Source organism: Suricata suricatta, chromosome 6 (genome assembly GCF_006229205.1).
Source record: "Suricata suricatta isolate VVHF042 chromosome 6, meerkat_22Aug2017_6uvM2_HiC, whole genome shotgun sequence".
Lineage (NCBI taxonomy): Eukaryota > Metazoa > Chordata > Mammalia > Carnivora > Herpestidae > Suricata > Suricata suricatta.
In genome coordinates, this window is record NC_043705.1 from 139,902,417 (window position 1) to 139,925,870 (window position 23,454).

At 44.4% G+C, this 23,454-nt stretch overlaps 1 long non-coding RNA gene across 1 annotated transcript; it reads left to right on the plus strand.

Annotated features, from left to right (window-relative positions):
- The first annotated feature begins 17,738 nt into the window (after positions 1 to 17,738).
- Positions 17,739 to 20,149, plus strand: LOC115293638. Its single transcript, XR_003909544.1, has 3 exons — positions 17,739 to 17,782; positions 18,166 to 18,281; positions 19,962 to 20,149. It is a non-coding gene; the product is annotated as an uncharacterized LOC115293638 (long non-coding RNA).
- Positions 20,150 to 23,454: the final 3,305 nt, after the last annotated feature.

The window sequence follows — 23,454 nt, forward strand, 5'->3', positions numbered from 1 at the left end:
ACCTCAGTTCCATTTTCAGCCCCTCACATCTCTAATTCCAGCAACACAAACTGGTGTCTGATTCATCTTTGTAAAGCCCAGCCCCAACGAAGGTGCTTTCCAGCTTAAAAAGTTTTCTTTTTTAAAAATATTTTAATGTTTACTTATTTTTGAGAGAGAGAGAGAGAGAGATTAACAGATTTCAAGCTGGGGAGGGACAAAGAGAGAGGGAGACACAGAATCCAAAGCAGGCTACAGGCTCTGAGCTGTGAGCACAGGGCTTGATGTGGGGCTTGAACTCACGAACCGGGAGATGGTGACCTGAGCTGAAGTTGGACGTTTAACCAACTGAGCCACCCAGGCACCCCTAAAAACACAGTTTTTGTATTGTGGGTCAAATTATGGAACAAAAAGAAAACAAACCTCAAACTCAGTATTCAGAACGCTCCACTCCAGAACCTTGCCGCTATCTACCTCCCTGGCCTTACTGCCCACAAATCTCCAAAGTTACTGCCATGTGCTGAGCCAGCCCCATTGCTTACTGAGCCTGGATCAGTTTCCCATGAGTTCACACCTCTTCAATCTCCCTCTGTTAAAATTCTGTCTGGTCTTCATGAGCTATCTACCCTTGGAAGACCTCACTTCTAGTATCTGTTGTGCTTTCTCATTCACTGTACTCTGATCAACTCTTAATTGCTCCTTTCATCTGATATTTAACCATAACAGTTATTTTTATGTCAATTCCTATCCCATGGCCACACCCCTATTGAATTAGAACATCCTTTAGGGCCAGGAAGACCATGCCTAGCCCCATACTTGGCAGTGTACACATTTAAATACTTGTTGAGTTCAGCTACACTTGCCAGGATCCAGAAGCCAGTCCAAAGGATTTTTTTTAATAGTTTATATTTTTAAACATCCAGTTCAAACATTTAGTTAGCAATCATTTTCTGCATACTGCTCTTGACAGGATTTCAAGATGACATTAATAAGACCAATATAGGGACTTGACTGAGACCAAAGAAGCCAACTGCACCCATGTAGGATGCAGGGAGCCCATCATTATAACGGTTCACTGGGGGAGCCCCGAGGGAGTTAGCAGAGCACGTGGTCCATCGTGCTGCAGTAGCAAGACAGCTCACATGACCGGGGGCAATGCTCATGGAAATGGTCACCGGATCCAAAGACATGATCACAAAATGGCATCAGGTCATTTGCATGTGTGTGACAGAGAGAATTTGTTCCCTAATGGATCTGACTCCTTTTTTTTCCTTACAAATATTAGGAATATGAATGCTGTTTAGGTTTCTCTTTGGTAGGACTCATCCAGGAAGTCTCAGAATTCTAAGAACTTTTATGAAGATCTTCAGGAAACGGAGAATTCGACTGAGCTAGTTTCTATTAAGGCCTGGATACAAAAGCCGAACACTTTGCAACAAAAACAGATCCACAAAACCCACAAACCAAAACAAACCACAAGGTGAAGACTTTCTAAACTAGCTACAGAAGGGAGTACAGGTGTATGAGAGCAGCCATTTATGATGGGTAATAATTGGCCAAAATTACAACTAACTGTCAAAACACTTTATATTAGAAAAACTTAGAAACCCTTACCTTCATGACAGACAGCCTTTCTTGTAGGTTGGTAGATACATTATCCAGAAGCAAAATACCTGTGAGGAGTTGGGGTATGTGTGTAGGTCTGTGTAAAATAAATATTTTTTAGAATTCTATTTTAGGGGCATCTGGGTGGTAGATTAAAGGCCTGATTTTGGCTCAGGTCATGATCTCGAGGTTCGTGAGTTGGAGCTAATGAACTCAGAGCTCTGTGCTGACAGCTCAGAGCCTGGAGCCTGCTTCAGATTCTGTCTCCTCTCTCTCCGCCCCAGTCCTGCTCACACTCTGTCTGTCTCTCTCCCTCTCTGTCAAAAAGAAATAAACATTAAAAAAAGAATTCTATTTTAATATTTCTATTGGTTTTTAAGCTATTTCACTTTCTATATTTAAGTGGTTTTTTTACAGATTAGAACATAAATCTTTATCTTTTCACAGCTTACATATTGTAATGTTACGCTACTTTTCATAAAATATAAAGACTATTACAAATTTATAGATAGATTGATCCCTATATGTTAAAGTTGTCATATGTATTACATTTATATACATTATGACTCTCACAATACCATGATACAGTTTTTGCTTTCAGTTAGTCATGGGTATTTTATTTTGAAGATCCATGATTTGGGCAAATACATTTATAATTGTTTGGAGGCATATACATTTCTTGTTAAGTGACCCTTTGTCATGAAATGTCCCTCTTTAACTCCAGTAATATCCTTGTTTGTGATGCCCACTACCTGACATTAACATAGCGTCCCCATCATCCTTATGCTGTTTATATGGTACTTCTTTTAACATCCATTGACTTCAACCTATCTATGTCTTTATATTTAAAGCACATCTTTCATTTGGGGGTGGCGTTTTGATTTTTTTTCTCTCTCTTCTGACAATCTATCCCCCTTAATTGGAATGTTGAGCACATTTAAATTTAGTGCACTTTTCCATATGGTGAGATTCAGGTCTACCATTTTTCTATTTGCTTTATGCTTTTTCCATCTGTTTTTGGTTCCTCTGTTCTTTCCTTCTTATTTTTGTTGGGATTAATTAATTATTTGTTAGAATCCTCTGTATTTTATGATCATAGATGACATCCCTGGTGACCTGTCACCCTCATGGTCTCAGGTTTCCTGATTCTGACAATTCTCTAGCTCTAGCCATAAAGTACATCAAATGTCCAGAACTGGGGGATTTACGCCTTCTATGACCCATAATCTAACTCATTTGATATATTCAGCTTGTGAGACAAAAATATATGAACACCTGCTAGGTTCCATCCGGATGCCACAATACAGGATGCTTTTATTCAGTTCCTCTTCTTTAGCAAATTTAAGGCACTAAAATTTCCTTCTGGGGGATTCCAGTTGTTCCCTACCATCAATGATAACATCCTCCCTCAAGGATTCAAGTATTTGTTCACTAGCAAAACTTATTCCATCCTTTCCAAACAATTGCCTTTGCCTGCCTAGGGACATCAGGAAGAGGTAAACTTCCCTCTTTCTAACTCAGTATCCCTCACTTGGCTTCTGGTCCAAACTAAGTCAGCCTCATGTCTTTCTTCCTCATAAGATCTGGATGTCTACTTCAGCTTGCCCAGAAACCCTGGTTGGTGTCCCTCTGGCTTCTCTTCTAGTCAAGTTTTCTTGAGATGTCCCATCAAATCATATACTTTGAAGGCATCACCTTGGATCTTCCTCTTCTCCATCCCTTTTCCACTTAGTTCATTCTTTATCCTGTGACTCTTTTTTCTCAACAAATTGTCCTTTAGTTCTCAAAGCTGTAATTCTGAGCACTACCAATTTCATGTAGGTTACTCAGGGGTCCTTCTAATTAATCATAAACAAGACTCAACCAGTGAAAAAAAGCGGCCCCCGTACTATCATAAACAGTCTTATTCTGTATTCCTCATAGGGTCTCCTTCACTTTATTTGCAAGCAGGTAAGCGCTCCGTCTATGGAAAACCCGTACAGGGGAAGGAGGAGTGAGGGCATAAGGTGGGCAAGGGGGCCACATGTGGTGCTTGGTCTCTCCCTGTGGTGGTGGTGGCATATTTATCAAGAAAGGTAAAGTGGTCACCTCAATAGCACAGCTTAGAGAGCCCATGTTTGGGATGCGGCAAAATGTAAAGCCAACACAGCAGGCTGTAGAGCTTGGCTCCGCCCCACAGCAGGCATCTGCCTGTACCCCCATTAGTCATCTGAAAAAGTTGAGAAAAGAACACACTGATGCAGGGCACATCACCAAACCAATTAATTCAGGATCTTGGGGGCTGGGCTCAGATGGTGCATATTTTGTAAAAGTTTCCATGTGATTTTAACCACAGTTTTGGTAAAGCTCTCCAGGTGACTTAACCAGAGCTGGCAACCAGTGACATCACTAGTCCGGATTCTCAGCAGAGACTAAGGTGCCCCAGAGTCCATCTTCCAAAGTTTCTCCCCGCCATTCATCCCAACTGTCCCTGAGAACGTCCTTCCACTCAAGGAGCATAAAAATAGAGTACCCACAGTTGTGATTTTCAGTGGGAGCAATCCCTTCCCCACTCGGGGGATATCTGGCAATGTCTGGAGGCATTTGAGGTTGTCACCCCTAAGGGAAGCAGTGAATAAAAGCCAGAGATGCTGCTAAAGGTCCCACAGTGAACAGGACATCACTGCTCTACACAACAAAGGATTATTCGGGGCCAAATGTTCATAGTGCTGAGGGTGAGAAACCTTGGTTTACAAGAAGAACGATGGGCTGCGGTGGCCGTGGGCCAGTGGCTCTCACCTTGGACACAGTTAGGGAGCAGAGGGGATTCTGTGCAAACCTTGAGCTCCAGGGCCACGCACGAGTTTCTCACTACAACACTGGACCTCATCTGCAAATCATATTCCAGGTTGGCTAGTTGATCTGCTCTTATCAAAATAAGCCAGATATGAGGAAGGGCTAAAAGCATGAAAAACAAATTCCAGAGAGACCAATGGTGGTAAAAGAGAGAGAGAGAGAGAGAGAGAGAGAGAATAAATGTCATTTGCAAAGTCCATAAACTCAGGAGGTACCCTGTAGCTGTGCAAGACTATTAGCCCATGAAAATTAATTCTAATTTTCATTCAGTAGTAACTGGCATTAAAAAAAAAAAAAAGACGAGTAGTTTTGAACAGCGCCACCCCAGCCGGTGCCAACTACTTGTCTACCTGGGGTAAGGCGCTGTCAATCACTGAGTCTGTGAAGCAGAAAAACAGTAATTTCAGAGAGCTTGCAAATCACCCAAACAGCAGCCTGTTTTCACTTCTTTCTTCCATTTAAAAGCATTTAAGAATCAGCTAGATGGAAAGCACTCCTCTGAATAGGTAGAAGGTTTATTGGTTCTCTTCAGACCAAAAGAGGGAAAATAAGGTAGTGGCCACAAAGAAAATGAAGTGTGCGTTTCTCCCACTTCACATCTAATGAATGAAATAGTCTGACAGTCAACCTCAGCGGAGGAGGGAGAATGAACCGTACCTCACTCGATTTGCAGGCTGTAAGTAATGGGTGCCAGAGTCAGAGAAGAAGGCTTCGATTCCTCAACAAATAAAAATACCGGCCTTTAAGAGAAATGTCAATATCTGTTAATATAGGCTGAAATTGTTACGATAAAAACGGGGCTTGTAATCCATGATAACCATGAACAGCCAATTCCCACAAGGAGCTTGGAAATTTGTGGGGAAGAAATTCTCATTCTCTTTTGAGGCCAGACCTTTGTGGTTTGACAAGTGTTAACAGAAGCTGGTGAATGTTTTACGAGGAGGATGGTCATTAACGTGTCACCTTTTGAGATCGAGTGGGAGTCCCTTCCTATAAAGAAAATTTTAGAGCAGAGTCAAAAACCAGGTCATGCTCTTTTTATCTCCTCAGTAGAATACACCTAAAGAAGAACAATGAATTAGAAAGGTCCAAACTTTGGGTTGTTTATTTCTTCCTGTGTCCAATTGCTTGGTGTCACTTTCTAAAGTTTTTGTCCTCATCCCATTTCACCAGAGACCATTTTCTCTTGAGACTATAAAAAACTTAAATATCAATTTGATGGTGAAATATACAGGATTCCCTACATTAATAGCCATCCTAAGCTAAACTCAGTGGATGTGACTGATCACTTCATTCTCTCAGCACTGGATTCCACTGCACTTATTCTGAGTGTCCTGTAGATCAGGAGAAGCAGAACCCAGAATTCCTGATGCCTAATCCAAAACTCAGACTGAACATTTCCCTCTTTGCTCCCTCTTGGTCAAGAGGGTAAGTAGCCTCAGCTGGTACTGAGGAGAGTTTCTACCAATCCAACATAAAACTCAACATGGGATTAAGAGCTATACTCTTGAGGTGTTTTCTGGAATTGGCTCTCTCCTCTATGGCCTTGGAACAAATGAAATCAATCTGATCTGTATGAAGGTCAAATCCAGATTGGGCACAGATCAAATTTTGAAGAAATTGTTTCTTCCATGGGTGGATGGAAGGGGTGTTGGATGAACAGATGCATGGGTAAATGGAAAAGAGATAAATGGGCGGGCCAATGGATACACGAAGCAATGGAGAGATCGCTAATTGGATGGATGCGTAAAGACACAAAGATGGGGCAATTATATGGTTGCATTGTTAAGGGAATGCAGAAAAGAGGGCTTACTTCCATCTGGCAGAAGGCAAAACAGAAGGAGAAGCCTTCAAGATAAAGCCTTTAAATGTTTCCAGAAGGAGATCTCTTAGAAGGAAATAAAAAAGGTTTGAACCAATATGAGAAAAAAACGGAGTTTAAGCTGTAGTTACAGTGATGAGTGGCCCGGAGTGGCCCAGGGTAAGAGTAACAGGAGATGAGGTCACCTGCCTGCCGCTCCCACCACTACTTCACTGAGTTCCGTGGACTTTTATGCCGCGGCACAACCACATTGTCCCTGTAACGAGCTCCTATTAGCTTTTGCATTGCCTTCTGTTGGGAAGAGAGCTTTTCCTTTTCCGACTTGTGTTCAAGTAGTCCAGGACCTGGGACATAACTGACGACAGACAGACTACCTGGAGAAAAGTTGCTCGTAAGCCGTGACTCCACGAACAGCTAGGGGTCAGGGTTTATAGGTCTGCTTGGTAGGGTGTGGGTCGGGGGGAGGGAGAAAGCATGGAAGGAAGGTTCTGATGGGGCTTTTTACACACTGGGTTTGAAATACTACAATGGTGAAGGTCATTCGGCTCCCTGACTGTAGACTCCCTCAGAGACAGGAGAAGGGCCCTCCGCAGCTGAATTCCCCAGAAGCCCTTATTTAGTCAGATAAGGGATGTTCCAATAAGATTTCCTTCTACATCTGCTACAACCCAAATGTTTTCAGTTGGAAGGAATCTTGATGCCACTCTGGTCTCTTTATTTCTCTATCTTGTGTCTGGCTCTTAATACCGTTCCCAAGTCACACTAAGGACCTTGGATTTGGTCAAGTGGTGAGGAGATCTTCTGAAGGACTTAAAGCAAGGTGACTTGCGGAGATCTGGGACTGAATTTCCAAAAGCGAAGCCCAGCCTCAAGAGTAGTGCAAGCAGCAGCAAGATGAAGGACTCCGGAGAAGACAGTGAGGCTCCTGTCCCGGCCTGCACTCAGGGCCACGGGAGTGTGCAGGAGGAGGCAGGCCGCCTCGCTGGGATGCAGGGCAGGAGCGGGCCGCAGTGGGCTCTCTTCTGCTGCTTGCGGGCAGCAGCTCAGCCGGCACAGGGGCTGATGCCTAAAGACCTGGGCTCCTGTCCTGGCCCCACCCCTCCCTGCCCATGCAAGCGACTTATCTTCTTCAAGTCTCAGTTTTGCTAATCCGTCAATGGTAAGAATGTTTATTCTACGAGGTTTCTTTGAAGTTTAAAATGAGGAATCAATTGCAACGTGTGGGCAGAGTACCGGTCCCGGGGCGAATATCCAAGAGGCATTCTTTCCCTGCCCTTCCTCCCCCTACCTCCCCTTGGGAGAAACCGTAGGGCTGATCAGCACAAGGCCCCTGCCTTCCTCACCACTTCCCGTTGGAGACATGTCTTTCCTCCTTTCTCACATTTCTTATGTAGCTAAGACCGGATGAACGGCCCCTCCCAACACCCACACCCTAGAACTGTAATGAACGAGTCCGGAGCTACAGCCATCTGGAGCCCACAGCTCCCCATGGACGTTGACACGACTTCACCAGTCAACACTCTCCTTAGGACTTCACGTTTCCAGGAGATCCTTGCCCCAGGAGACCTGTCTGTAAGTTGGTTCCTCGTTTGTTTCAGGAACTTCCTGACAATCCATATGCCTGAACTACGCAGCCAGCCCAAGCCCGGCTGGGAAGCCTTTTCTCAGAAAGACAGATGCCTGTCTGGGGGCTTCTGGAACATGTCTATCCTCCTAGCCTTGGTCCAGACTCCTGCTTCACTGCGCCCTCCATACCTAAACAACGATATTACAGATTTTGCCAATCAGCATCTCCCTTTCTGGCGTTGAAAGACTGACCTGCAACTAACTAACTGGAAAAACCTCACAAACGCCCTGCTCTTGGCCTCGCCCCTCTGGAGATAGCTCCAGCCCTGTCCCCACGCTGCCTACAGGATTACAGTGATGCTTCCGGCTTTGCCTCCTCCCCAGGCTGACGTGGGGCTGCGTTCGGGGAGCTGCGCTCTCCCCCCACCCCCCATCCATTTAGGACCAGCTGCTGGGAGCAACCTGGGCTTCCCCACCCCCTCCGCACCACCAACCCGCAGCACTGACCCCGCCTCCTCAGTGGGCGCGGTTATCAGAGGCCTCCCGTGCTTGCTTTTTCACCAAACATCACAAGCAACCAGATTTGTCTCCGGATCCCCCCTAGCACATTCTGTTAGCACATCTGCACTATTTGGGGGAGTTCGCTTTGGGGACACATGGCATCCACTGCCTGGGCTGGGACTTGGCTTCTGGGCCAAGGTCCAGGAGGAAGCCTCAGGCTTGGGGCTGCGGGAGGAACCGGGACATAGTGCTCCCCCCATTTCTTCTGTTTATAGGGGCCGGCAGCGTCCTCTGAGGACCCCTTCACATATCACCTCTAGGAGGACCTGCCCAGAGCAGACCTCCAGGGTGACAGATCCCATCAGGACAGGTGGGAGAGCCAGGCACAGCTTGCGACCTCCCTCCGCTCAGGGAGCACGAGGAGACTTGAGTCCTGAGGATTTTGTGATCAGAGCTGCCTTACGCCCCTGTCACTTAACTCCACTGGTTTCCATTTGCGACCTAGGAGAGATCCAGGAGGGAATGAGAGTTCCCTGGAACGTTCCAGGAGCAAACAGCAAACTCACCATCAGCAGCACACGGGTGACAACAAATGATCCCAGGTGCTCCCCAAAACCAGGCCAGGGGCTTTATTTTACACGGCATGCTTGTGAGAAATCACCAAATAAGAAGAGACTGGGGTGGCCATATTAATTTGCTCAACTTTTCAAGTCTCAGACAATGCTTTTAAAAAAGGAAAACACCACAGAGAGGTCGGCTCTTCCATTCTCGCAGAAACCTCAGGGAGGCTCCGTGGGGAACAACTGTCAAGACCCAGGGACGCAAATCCAAACACATCTGCCAGGGGTGAGTGACACGGGTCCCCGACAACCGGAACTTTCCATATTTGTCTCCCTCTGCCTGCGCTCGCCAGCTTTCCCTGCCAGTGCCCTTAATCAGGACGGTGGGCTGAACGCCCGTCCCAGCAACCCTGTTGAATGGCATTTTCGAGAACAGTCCGGCCAGCAGGTGCGTGGGTTTGTCTCTGCAGCGAGGCGGCTTTGACCGGCCCCGAGACGGTGGTGTCCGCCTGGCCCTCACGTCCTGACAGCTTCCGCTGTTGTGGGCTCGCTCTCCGGTGGAAGGAGAATGTCAGTGTTCAGCTAAAACAGGAAAAGACTGAGTCCGAACCGAGGCATTCTCTCGCCTGATCGTGCTCGGCTCTGCCCTGTGTGAGAGCTGGTGTCTTTCTGATTCCAGCATTTGGAACCATGGAGCGAGGGTCTGCGGCAGTTCTCAGTCAGCTGACATGAATGTTAGAAGCACGGACAGCCAGGCCGCCACCATGCGGGGTGATGGTTCTGAGCCCCCTGAAGGCCGAAGCCCTCCGGCTTCTCCACATCCCAAGGCAGGTCACTCTGGGCTGCCCTGCACTGGGCTGCCTCCGAGCCCACGCTCCCTTCCAGCTGGGATAAAATATTTATTGAGCAAAGCTCTGGGTAAGAGAGGGGCTTCGACCTCCCGCAGATTTGAGCTTCCAGCCTGAGAGACAAGACAAACAAGTTTGAAATGTTTAGTAATGATACCAAAGGCCAAAGCAAGGGATTCAGAAATAACAGCCGCAGTAGAGTTCAGAGGAGAGAAAGATCTATAAGAGCCAGCGTGGTTAGGAGAGGCTTTCCAGAAGGTGTTGGAACGGGGGGATAAGCTTCGCGTAGACCCAGTGCAGGGGAGGCACCTGCAGCGACCGTTGTGGAAATGAGCAGATGGGGTGTTGAAGGTGGCTTGGAGGGGCATCGATCAGGGTTCTTGGGAGGCAGGGAGAAATATGCTAGGGTGTAGCAGCAAGAGGAATGCTATGGAAATAGGCCAACGGCCTCTAAAGGAGCCCCCTAATTGAAATAGCCCCACCCCCCATTTCTCTCCCAAAGCACATCCTACCCCAAAGCTGTCATTGGCTTATTCCCTCCCAAGACCTGGAAAGGGAATAGGGAATGACTTAGGATTAACTTAACACTTCATTTCCCTGAAGACAACAAGTGAAAGTACTCACACTACTCCATAGGCATGTTCCACCCCAAACAGAGTTATCCTAATGGTACAGATTTGCTCCATGCAAGAAAGGTCACAAGTCTTAATTTTTGCTAAATCGAATTACATGCAGAGAAACCGCGCAGAGAGCACAGAACAGACACGCAGATAAGCGTGCACTTGATTTATGACAGAGGTGACACTACAGAGTCATGAGGAAAAGATGATCCTTTTCATAAATAGTGCTGGGTCAATTGAAGGGCCATATTTTCAAAAAATGAATCGTGTCCCCCCACATCATACACAAAATCAATTCCCAGTAATTATATGCCTGGACGATCACATAAGGGAACAGGCACCTGAATTTGGAACAGGCAAAGATTTCATAAAATAACACAAGAGCACACTGACCTCAGGGAAAAATTTGATAAACTAGACTAGAATAAAATTAAGAATGTGCATTCACTAAAAGCCACCATTAAGAAAGTGAATAGGAGCCCAAAGAGAGGGAGATAGTATTTTCAACGCATATACCTGGTAAAGAAGTTGTTTCCAGCATATGTAAAGTACTCCTGAAAATAAATACGAACAAGACAAGCAACACCAACAGAACAACAATAAAAATATGTGACTGGGCAACTCATTCATTAAGAGAATAACCAAATGGCTAATAAACATATGAAGAGTCACTCAAACTCATTAGTGATCAGGGACATGCTTGTTGAAAGTACCATGAAATCTTTTTACACATCCTCCAGCATGGCCACTATGGAAAAGATGCAAGGCCATGAGTTGGCAAGAATGTGGGACAACTAAATTCTCAAACAGTGCTGGTAGGTGAGTAAATTTATAAGCTACTTGGGAAAACCATTTGACAGAATCTACCGAAATTGACCATACACAAACTCCATGACCCACCAATTCCACTCCTTAGTATTTACCCTAAGGAAGTGAAAATATGTTCATAAAAAATTTCTACTCAAACATTTATAGTAGCCTCATTCTAATAGCTGCTATTCAATAGCTAAAACTAGAAAAGCTAAAATGGCTGGAAACTGGAAACTAAAATAGCTAAAACTAAAATAGCTAAAAACTGGAAACAATCAAATGTCTATCAACAGGAGAAAAATGAACAAATTGTAGCATATTGATACAGTGGAATAATACTCAGCAGTAAACAAACTACTGATATTCGCAGGGAAAGAAATACACACATGATGATGTCGATTACATCATAATGGCAAAGAGAAGCCTGGAAGCAATCTGAATGTTTATATCTTTAGAAAGGAACAACTAAACAAATTATGGTATATCCATTCAATGAAATACACACAATAGTTAAAAAAGAAGATATAAAATTGGATGTGTTGATAAGGAAAGATTGCTAAAGTAAAGTAACTGGAAAGTTCAAGTATGGAATGACATGACGACATGCATAGTGTTTTTCGTTGGCATTAAAAATATACACTGTCTATGTGGAAATGTTCTGGTAGGACACCCAAGAAACAGGTAACTATGGTTAGCTCTGGGAAGGGTCTGGGGCTGGAGTAGGGCAACCAACTGGCCACTGAGATCAACCTAATCTGGAGTTAAAAACCTACTCACTTTTCACTGCATACATTTTGTACTGCTTGGATTTTTTTTAAATTAACATGAGCATGTTATTTTCTTAGTGTATAAGATTCAATTAAATAAAATGTAAAGTGTTCCTCATATGTGGAATTTAAGAAACAAAACAGATGAACAAAGAGGAAGGGAATAAAAAAATAAAAACAGAGAGGGAGGCAAACATAAGAGACTCTTAACTACAGAGAACAGACTGAGGGTTGTTGGAGGGGAGGTGGATGGTGGATGGGTAATTGAGTCATGGGCATTAAGGAGGGCACTTGTTGAGATGAGCACTGAGTGGCATTTTTTAAAGGACACCGTGGTGACCATGGTCAAGTTTAATAGTTTGCATTACAAGGTGGGGCAGGGTGGATAATGGCGCCAGGGTTACGTACCTCCTAACTCCAAAATCTACAGATGTTGCTTTCTACAGAAAACTGACTTTGCAGATGTGATTACGTTAAAGGTCTTGAGATGGGGTTATTCGCTGGGTTCGCAGGGTGGGTTCTGAAGGTAATCTCGCGTGTCCCATGAGATCTCTCCCCAAGGAGAAGGCGATGTGAAGACTTACAAGGACCTGAGTCATTTTAAGCCACTTAGTGTTTGGTAATTTGTCACAACATTTATAGAAATTAATACAGAAGATAAGATTTTGCAGCAGTCAATATGACAAGAAAGAACAAATGTTGGCAAGGGCATGGAGAAAAGGGAACGCTCACACCCTGTGTAGGGGATGGAACTGGGTGCAGCCACCGTGGAAAACTCTGTGGAGCCTCCTCAAGGAATCAGACTGACAACAACCCGTAAGATCTGGCAATTCCACTTGTAATGACAGTATTTATCCAAAACAATAAAAACACTAATTTGAAAAGACATACATACCCTTATGTTCATTGGATAATTATTTGCAATAGCCAAGATATGCAAGCAACCTAAATGTCCAAGGATATTTGCATGGATGGAAAAGACGTGATATGTGAGATACACACACACACACACACACACACACACACACACAATTCAGCCATGAAAAGTGAAATCTTGCCATTTGTGACATCATGGATGGACCCAGTGAGCATTAGTCCGATGGAGAAAGAAAAATACCTTACCGCTTCACTTATAGGCCAAATCTAAACAACAAAACAGGGGTGGCAGGGTGGCTCAGTCGGTTGAGCGTCAGACTCCGTGTCGGCTCAGGCCATGATCTGGCAGTTTTCTGGGTTGGAGCCTCACATCCGACTCTGTGCTGACAGACAGCATGGAGCCTGCTTGGGACTCTCTCCCTCTCTCTCTCCACCCGTCCCCCACTCACTCTGTCTCAGTCCTCAAAATTAATAAGTAAACTTAAAAAAAAAAACAGAAACAGACTTCTAGATACAGGGATTAAACTAATAGCTGCTGGAGAGGAGAAGAGTGGGGTGATGGACAAACTACAGGAGGGGGATTAAGAGGTACAACGTTCCAGTTAAAGATAAATAAGCCAGGGGGCTGGGGTGTACAACACAGGGAATATGACGGATAATATTCTAACAACTTTGTATGGTGACAGGTAACTTATTGTGGTGACCGTTTTGTAATGTATATAAGTACAGAATTTCTATGCTGTATGCCTGACACTACATTGGATTCAATTATTATTCAATGAATAAAAAAATACATAAGGTAAAATTTTCAAATGCTAGGAAGCACTCTTTCTAGGCAAGAATATGTTGGCAAAGGCTTACCATGTGACGATCCAGGTATTTGACGTCAGGTTAGCTCACAAGGCCAGACTCCCGCGAGGTCACACATCCCCACCACTTTCCAGGACGGGGATTTTCTCTGGATGGCCCATCCCTTCACCACTGACAGTTACTGGAGTCTGGATGGAGTTTTGTAATTCAAAAATTGAATTCTGCTGCTGAATACAATTTCTCTGTTTGGGAAACAGTCCAACACAGATTCATAAATCAATACGTTCACGCTATGACTCAGGATCAAACTGCAGCCAACGTCTGCGGATCATTAATAAATGTGGGTCTAAATGAGGCCATTTTTAAAATCAACTAAAATCACCTCTGTGTTCAGACTGAGATCTTCTTGCTTTATTACCTTTTTCACTCTGAGTTAATGAAAAATAAGTGGCAAAATTTTCAAATATGTGTGAATTCAGCAGTTGTATGTGCCTAAAATTACTTTTAATTTGATAGAATAAATCAATGGAGGGAGTACTAAGAATAATCCAGTTTCTTTTTTTTTTTTAATTTTTTAATGTTTATTTACTTTTGAGAGAGAGAGAAAGCACAAGCCGGGGAAGAGCAGAGAGAGGGAGACCCAGACTCCAAAGCAGGTTCCAGGCTCTGAGCTGTCAGCACAGAGCCAAAGCCAGGCTGGAACTCGTGAACTGTGCAGTTATGACCGGAGCTGAAGTCGGAAGCTCCACCCACTGAGCCACTGATGGGCCCCGCCCAGTTTCTGATACCAGCCTTAACTGATCATGTCCCCTAACACAGAGTTAATCCAGTGATGTGATACCTACACACATTTACTCGGAACATTTGCTTATGTGCAGAAGGGCCAGGGCGCATACGTGCTCTGGGATTCCCTCCCCATTTAGATTCTCCCTTTAAAGTACCACGTTTTAACCTCTCTTTTTAAAAGGTTGGATCTAGAAAAGGTAGAGGCTTAAAAAGCCAGACTTTCCAGTGGTAAATTATTACTGTCTTCTCAGTGATTCGTGTTTCAGCCCCCCCCCCCCCCACCTGCTCTTTCTCTCATGGACACGTCAGCATCTGAAAATGTTCTCCCTGAGGAATGACAACCGGTGAGGACAGGTGAGTTTGCCGGGCATTCCGTTCTGGAAAGGCTCTGAGTTTTATAAAAGCAAAGCAGGGGAAATGTGTGCAAAGTGGGATTAACGAAGGAGAGATTTGTGGAGAAATTCACCCCAGCGGCAGTACCCTCGCGGCACCCACCAGGAGCACCAGAACGTGCGTGTGTCAGCGGTGTTTGCACAAGAGTGTTAATTTCCACGCAGCTTCTGTACATGGAGCAAAGCTCCTTCTTGAGTATTTTTTCATGTTCCGCAGTCATCGTTGTTCTCGCCTCCAACTCAAGACATCAATACTCACCCTAGATCCTTACACAGGGGCACAAAGCATAATCTGCATTTTCATATGCTAATATTTATTTATTTATTTATTTAGTTTTGAGAGAGACAGAGACAGCATGAGCAGGGGAGGGCCAGAGAGAGAGGGAGACACAGAATTCAAAGACAGGCTCCAGGCTCTGAGCTGTCAGCACAGAGCCCGACGTGGGGCTCGAACCCCCCCCCCGAAACCATGAGATCATGACCTGAGCCAAAGTCGGACGCTTAACAAACTGAGCCACCCGGGCCCCTCAGATGCCAATTTCTGACTGCAGACAGGATAGAAAAAGATCACACAAATGTGTGTATGCGTGCATGCGCATGCATGCGCGCACACACACACACACACACACACACACACACACAACAAAAACAACAGCAAAGCGTGTATCCTAACCTCAGCAGACTGTCTGCTTAACGTGCTCCAATGGTCAGTCGTTGACTCTATTTTCCACAGGGAAGACTATTTTTAGAATAGTTCCCTAAACTAGAGGGTTAGACAAAGAAGGAAGAGGAGAAGGAACTGGTCTGGAAGACTGTGTTTAAGAAAACAGGAACATTGACTCCTACCTTGTGGTGCGATTCAGGCATTTCAAGGTGCAATGCCATGTATACTGGGGAGATTTCCCCAACACCTCTGACCAGGTGACTCCAGACACCGGGCTAAAGGTTGTCAGAATGACCACCACGCGCTGTGCTCTCCCTGTCAACCCCGCCCCTCCCACCTCCTGAATCCAGGTTTGCTGATCTCGCCCTACAACCAACTCAGAGAAACCATTCCAGTGTGTCTTCAAGACTACGTTATTTTAATCCCATTTTTCCTTTTCCTTTCCCATATCCAGCCCAAACGTCTTTGTTTATGCAAATTTGTCTAATGGTAATCCTATCATTTATTAAGTTCAGCATGCACTGGGTTCCCTGCTAGAACGTTCTCTCTTTCCTTCCCACCACCCACTGCGGGAGGTGTAATTATGTCCCTTTTGCACCTGGGAAAGTAAGATGCGTAGGTTTGGGGGTTTTTTTGTTTGTTTTTTATATTTATTTTTGAGAGACAGAGACAGTGCGAGCAGGGGAGGGTCAGAGAGAGAGGGAGACACAGAATCTGAAGCAGGCTCCAGGCTGAGCTAGCTGTCAGCACAGAGCCTGATGCAGGGCTCAAACCCACGAACCATGAGATCATGACCTGAGCCGAAGCCAGAGGCTCAACCGACTGAGCCACACAGGCGCCCCGTCGCACAGGTTTAAATTTACCCAAAGTCAGACTGTAAGTGAAGGGCCAGCACTTGCTCGCTGCTGAAAATCTGAGCCTTTAACACTCTCTCCTCCCAGCAGACAAGCAGTGGCATTGAGCAGCTTTTATTGGAAGAGTTTACAGAGCTGTGGTTCCAATTGATTTTTTTTTTAATTTTTACAAATTCACTGCTGAATTCACACTAACTTCACACAGATTATAAAGTGAGAGTCAAATCCAAGATAGGAAGGAAAGAATGGAGGGAGACAAGGAGGGAAGGAGGGAGGGAGGGAGGGAAGAAGGAAGGAAGGAAGGTGTTAGGCCCAGATTTCAATATTGTCCCCAAAAACCAGAGACCGCCAAGGAGATCAAGTCACGCATGCAAAAGCAAAGGGCTTTATTATCATTACGGGCTCGGGCTCACAGACTTCACCAGCACAGTGGATCCTGCTGAGAGCCCTGAACAAAGGCAGGGTACAGCTTTTATGGGCTTGGGAAGGGGGAGTTACAGGAAATTGAGACACAGGTACTGTGATCCAATCATTGTCGCCTAACATCATTGGCAGTAACTTTAACCATACACGTTGTCCAGAGTGTCCGTTACTTTTGGCGGGACCCAATCACAACATTTAGAGTGTTAACCAATTACAGAGTGGACCCAGGACCCTCACGTAGGGTGTAACTAGCCTTACGCAATAAGTGATTGTCTATAGCTTCTATCTCTAGGCCTGCCCTTAGGAATGTTCAGCATTTTAGCTGGCCGCTTCTGATTGGGTGTTGCTAGGGTGGTCCCGGGTTGAGAAATCTATGCCTTTTATTGTCTAATGATTCTGAGAAACCAACACTTAGGCCTCCAAGGTCAGAGGGGAAACTTGAAGCCTGTCATGGAGTCAGTTTGGTTCAGACCTGTGTCCTTACAAAGGAAGGAAGGAAGAAGAAAGAGAGGGAAGGAGGGAGGGGGAGGAAGAAAGGAAGGAAGGGATAGAAAGGTTTGAGTAATTGTTATTTAAACCCAAGGAAATTTGGTCAATGGCCTGAATTTCTACTGACCTTCTCCTATAATGCATCACTAATTGGTGGTTATTTCTCCAAATATACAGAATAAAAGGAATGTTATCCTGTTGTGGGTTTTCCCACTGACTTCACATCTCTGAGGCAGAGGCTATCATATTGGCACAGGACCTATTTTTTATGGCTGATTGAGCCTGGGGCAAATGGACTATGGTGAAAGAGAGCATTAAATCAAGCCAGTGGCCAGCCTCCAGCCACATTTGATGGCAGCCAGGATGTCACCTAAGTGGCAGAAGACTCCAGAATGAGTAGAGGAGCGCTATCTGATTCTGGCCCCTGATCTCCACAGGCCAGAGTGAAAAAGATAAAATAACTAAGACAAAAAGTTCCTGATTTACTGTCCTTTCTTTTCTTTTTTTTTTTTTTCATATTCACAGAATGGAAAAAAAATTGCCTTGGAGAAATTGTTTTTCAGTGGCTTTAGCAGGTAGGTTGGTAACATATATAACTCTGCAATGGTAAGCAAGTACTAAGATATGAGCCCCAGCAAAGCTCCAGTGGGCCAAGCCAAAGCTATGAATCAACGCCTGTAAAGGGGTGATTTGTCATGTAGATTTCAGCAATCAATTTCTATCTGTCCCCTGTAGGCGCCCTGCTCACTCCAGCCTCCTGGAAAGTTAGTAAGGGTGCTGACGGGCAGGAGGAGGATGGGAGGCTGAGGAAGTGTTCTCAAGGCCTGTTTTGAAAGAGTTATAAATTGGGAACATAATATAATTGCTAACATAGTAAAACATTTGCTGGTTTACAAAGTGTTTTCACACGCTGTATAAATTCATTTGATCTGGTATTTATGATTTCCGAAACATGCAGCTGCTGCAGCGGTCCCCAGAGTTGCTGTTCTGATATACAAGGCAGTGTTTTCCCAGGATGACCGGATCCAAGGCCAAGTGATTCACTGAGGTGCCCTGGCCCAGAAACCCATAACGGTACAGAGGAAACCGACTGGGAGAAGCCACCAAACAAAGACGCCAAACAAAGGGTGTAATCACAGCTTGATTCCAGGGGGCCTTTGAAGTGCACGTTGTGCACTTGTCCCACCTTTTGGCAAAGCAGTCTGGCCTTTGTACACAGCCCCCCACTCCTCGTCTAGGAGCTTGGCCGGTAGGGTACTACTTAAGCATCCAAGCACTTCTTTGTTTATGGAGGAAGAAGGACAAGTGCCAGCAGATGGGCGAAGGGTAATCATCTAAAGGTCTCCGATACGCCTTAGCTATGAAGTGCAAGGTTGCAGATATTGAGCTCCTGTTGCTGGGAAAGGGTCGTCCCTACTGAAGAACTCCTATGCATCCTTTCAAACCCTGTTCAGGGGCTAGTGATCCATCCTCTGATAACTGGTAACCCAAGTGGGGAACCTTGTCTTTTACACTTTTCCTTCACCTGCAATATCTTCCAGAGTACCATTTCTCGTTACCACTCGTTACCCCAAGAGCCAACAAAAATCCTTCTCAGTAAATTTGATCCCAGGGAGCAGATATTAATACATCCCTCCAAGACGCTAATTATCCCCAGGAAGGCAATGGGGAAAGCTAGCCCACTGGCTGTGATTTATTAATGTAGCATTAAATGACTCCAGCTAGAGGAAGTTTGTTTGCCAAGCCATTCTATGAAAATACAGAAGGAAACCATATGAGCAAATTCCTAAGAAAACTTGATTTCTGATAGCAAAAAGCATTCAGAGAATAACACATTGTGTTTCAAGAATCTCATAGCAGAGTTTCTCAAAAACCTGAGATTTTCTCATTTTCATGGATAATTATATAGTGATCTATACTCATTAAGGAGACACTCTAGAAATATTAGGGTTTTCTAAAAAACATAAAACACCAAAAATTGAAGCAATGCCATGGTCAAAAAGATTCTCTCACTTTGACTCCATATTCAGGTGTACATTCCACTGATGTTCAAAGGAGAAACACATTTAGCAAATAATTCAGGTCTTTGAAGAAATTCTCTTTTCAATTTCATCAGGCAAGCTCATGGATATGTTTTACAAGGCACGTAGAAAAAAAAAAGATCAATTCTACTGCTGAGAGAGAATCTGGGTCAATTTTATAGATTCACACCCACATGAAATCCACATCAGTACAAAATTTGGGAGACACTGGTTAAAAGAAAAATCATACCAAGTATCAAAATAAGTTAAATTGCTATATGTTTACAGTTCCATAAATGGAAAATATCCTAGGTCTCTACACCGATCAATTTCTTGGGCGTCTTACAAAAGCTTGCATGAGATTCTGGTTGTACTTTTAAAAATCTTACACATCTGTGTTCTTACGGAAAGGGAGCCAAGACTGGCAGCCAAAATTTCCATTTTTGCTCGTCAAGATTTCAATCAATTTTACTTGAACAAGCTGTTTCGTTCAATTCGCACTGATTAACTTTTGCCCGGTCACTGAAAACTCTCTAGTTCTGGATACAGGTTTTAATTGTCTTCATAATATACTTGGGAGGTCACTGGGGAAATTAAACACAAAAGGTTTTCTGCACAATGCGGACAAAATAAGGAATTTGGGCAGGAATCTCCATCCCAAACTGACCTTTTTTTGTGCCTTCTCTTTGCTCATAGAGCGAATCTGCCTCTATTTTTTTTTCTTCTCTTTTAGGTCAATATTTATGTGGATGTCATCTGGATCCTTACCTTTCCCTAAGGACTGCTTTTCTCTAGGGCTCTAATATGAAAACCAAATTTCAGTTAAAACTCTGATACTTCTTTCCTCCTTCAATGTGTACCAAGGATGAGGCTCAGGTAGGAAATTTATAGGGGGACCAATAAACTCAGTCATGAAGATAACTAATATCTTAATGCAATCTTTTTAAAAATAAAAATGATTATTAAGAAGTTTGTGATGAATAAAATATTACAATTTTAACAGCTCAGCCATGTTACTCCACCTTTGCCCCTACCCTGAGAGAAACTCTAGAGATCATAAGTGTTGTTATTACTGCTCCTGGGAGCATGGTGAGATTGTGGTTCCTGGCTCCCGTGTGGACACGGCCATGTGACAACTTCTAATCTGTAGGTTCTGAACAGAGTGACCATTGCTAGCTTTAGGCAGAAGCATGTGATTGCCAATTCAAGACTCCCATGAGCGCTCTTTTCTCTCACTCAAAACCACTGGCAACTTTCCAGACCAGCAATGTTATACTGACCGAGTCCCTGAATGACTGGGGAGCAGAGTGTCCCCCGCCCAAACCCGCAACAGACGCATAGAATGAGTGAGGAGTAAACGTTCATGATCTCAAGATTCTGAAGAGTGTTTGTCACAGCAGCTAACACAGCCTCTCCTAACTGACACAGACTGACAAAAGGCTCTCACTAAGAGAATCCTCAGTTTTTTGAGTGGGAGAATAAAAGCTGTCCTTAACAGTCAGTCTTACTTTCTTGCCTTGAAAAAGCAAACTGCTTCTTTTCCTCTTTCCAGTTCTCCTATAGATTTTATTCTTAGGGCTGAGGGCTTTGTAGATGAATAGATATAGATCCAAAAAGCTCTTTCTTACAGTCTCGTGATTACAAAGTTTAATTGCCAAGCCTATCAGATAAGGTTAGAAATACCTCCCCTGCAAACTAGTTATGGAATTAAATGATATAATATATGAACGTACCTGGAACACAGTAGATAAATAATGCAGTGTAATCTAACTTTGCTCAAATCATACCTGCGATGTTTGCTTAAACACAGACCTCTACATCATCCCCAAGTCAGGTGATGTAGGATCCGGGAGTCTGCATTTTAGCCACGCCCCCTAGGTTTTACAGAGGACCTCACCTTACAACACCCTGGGTTCTTCCTTTGCACTGTGGTCACTATTTGACTCATACCCAAGAGCCTGGTCTTTGTTACAGCTGTGAACTATTATTTACTGCTAAAAATGATCCAGGAAGGAGAATCTCTATCAAGTTAATCTGTAACAACTTAAAAAAGTGGAGAGAAAAAACAATGTGGCTTTGGGGGGAAAAAAGAGTTCTGCCAATCTTTATGCCTTACGAATTGTAATGCATCTAAAGTAAATGTGGATTAAACATTCCTGAGATGAGCAAAGTGTGTGTTTTCATTGGGTAAAAATGAAACCTTCTCATTAAGAAACCCATAAAATATGCCCACACAGCTAAAAGGTGGTAGTCAACTAGTTAGAGCAGCATGCTGGTAGAAAAGTACCACTTTTCCATGTTGAGTCAAGAAGAGTGAGCGTTCTGATGACTCCAAGCCACAAAGGGGCATCCCAGGGTCTACAGACTTTCCCTAGAACCACTCAAACCTCACTCTAATAGGGGTGAGAAAATTCTGCCTTCGTCCAAACAAAATCACCTTGAATATATAAAGAGGACAAGAACTGACACCTGCGTGGATTTGCCACAATAATCAGCACACGGTGTGTCGCAGGGCAGCTAACTGGGAAGAGCGAGGATTGGGACTGGAGTCAGTTGGAAATCAGAAATGTGGATGGGAGATACCAACGTAAGTGACAGAGAAGTGCTAATGAAGAGCTGGAGGAAGGCCTGTGTCAACAGGTTGGAACCGCCATATTCATCGGCCATTTTGGTCCAGGTTAACTGCTGGGAAGCCCTGACCCTAGATACCTACTTATACTTTCCTTACAACTGATAGCTCAGGGGTTATAAGGGCACGTGGGGGGTCTTCTCAGGCTTAAGCTTTGGAAGAACTACCCAATCGAGGGGAAAAGAGCCACTACCCCAAGAGCCTTGTATGTGGGTGTCTTACAATCATTTATGTAGGAAACCATGGTCATCTTCTCAATTCTCCTTCCTCAGAGCATCAGCCTACCAGTGTACCCAACCATGGTGAAATCCTCCTGGGGGTCCCCAAAGCAAAATAGGAATTAAGAAAAATCTTTCTTCTCAACCTTCGGAATGTAGATCATGCTGTTCAGCATTGCATACCCACCTGGGGGTTTGCTATAATATTGTTTGCTTACTATAAGAGCAACAGTGTATGACTGGGGACCTACTGAGATGCACAAAACTGAAAAGTTCCTCTCTAGAGGGTCTGCTGAGGAATTAACTCACACTGGTTATGTTGTAGTGTGGAGGCCAGCTTAGTGTGCTAACATGTGTTTTCTGTGCAGCTCAAGTGAGCCGAGCCACCTCTAGAGTTCTGAGGGGTGGTCCATAGGGCGTCCCCACGCATGAAGGACTGGAAAGCTCCAGAAAAAGAACTCAGACTCATAGAAGAGAGGACCAGCGTGCAAAAGTTAGATGTATGGGTCAATGGAAACAGTGTCCATGACTTTATGAAAACAGTCTCTGTAAGTCTGAGTGTCTCTTAACCTAGGTCCCTATGGATTCAGGCCGGAGTCACGGGTGGAGGACTGCAGTAAAGGGCAGGCCAAATATAAATGAGCTATTTTGTCAAAATCTCCGTACAGCAAGGAGAGCATAAGGCAGTATCTCTTAAGGATTTCCACTCAATGAAGGATGCCATAAACAAGGGAAAGAGACAGATGGCCCACTCAAAGAAGATACTTTCACGTATAAAACAATAAGAGATTAATGTCTAGAATAAACAAAGTTCTTTAAATTCGAAAAAAATAGGTGGTTTGCAAAAGGGGAGGATCCAAAAGCCACTAATACACATGGAGATGCTAAAAGTCACTGGCAATGGAGAAGAAAAGAAAACAATGATGGAAAACCATCATCAGAAAGGCAAAGGAAGGAAGGAAGGGAAGGAGGAAAGGAGGGAAGGAAGGAGGGAGACAGGAATGTGTCTGTCACCACTGGGACCACTGGGAATGTACAGCTCTTGGGGAGTAACATGGAAGACTGTACAGAAAAGGGGTATCTGGGTGGCTCAGTCGTTAAGCATGACTTTGGCTCAGATCACGATCTCACAGTTTGTGAGTTCGAGCCCCACAGGTGATTATGAGCCCCACTTTGAATGAGCCCCACTTCTCTCTCTCTTTCTCTCTCTGCCCTTTGTTCACTTATGCCCACTCTCTCTCTCTCTCTCTTCTCTCTCTCTAAACATAAAAGAAAAAATAAAGACTCTTCACAGTAAGTCTGCAGGTGCCCAGAGCTCAGGACCATTCCCAATTGTCCATCTAGAGAAATTGTCACATGAGTCCCAGGGGCCATGTACA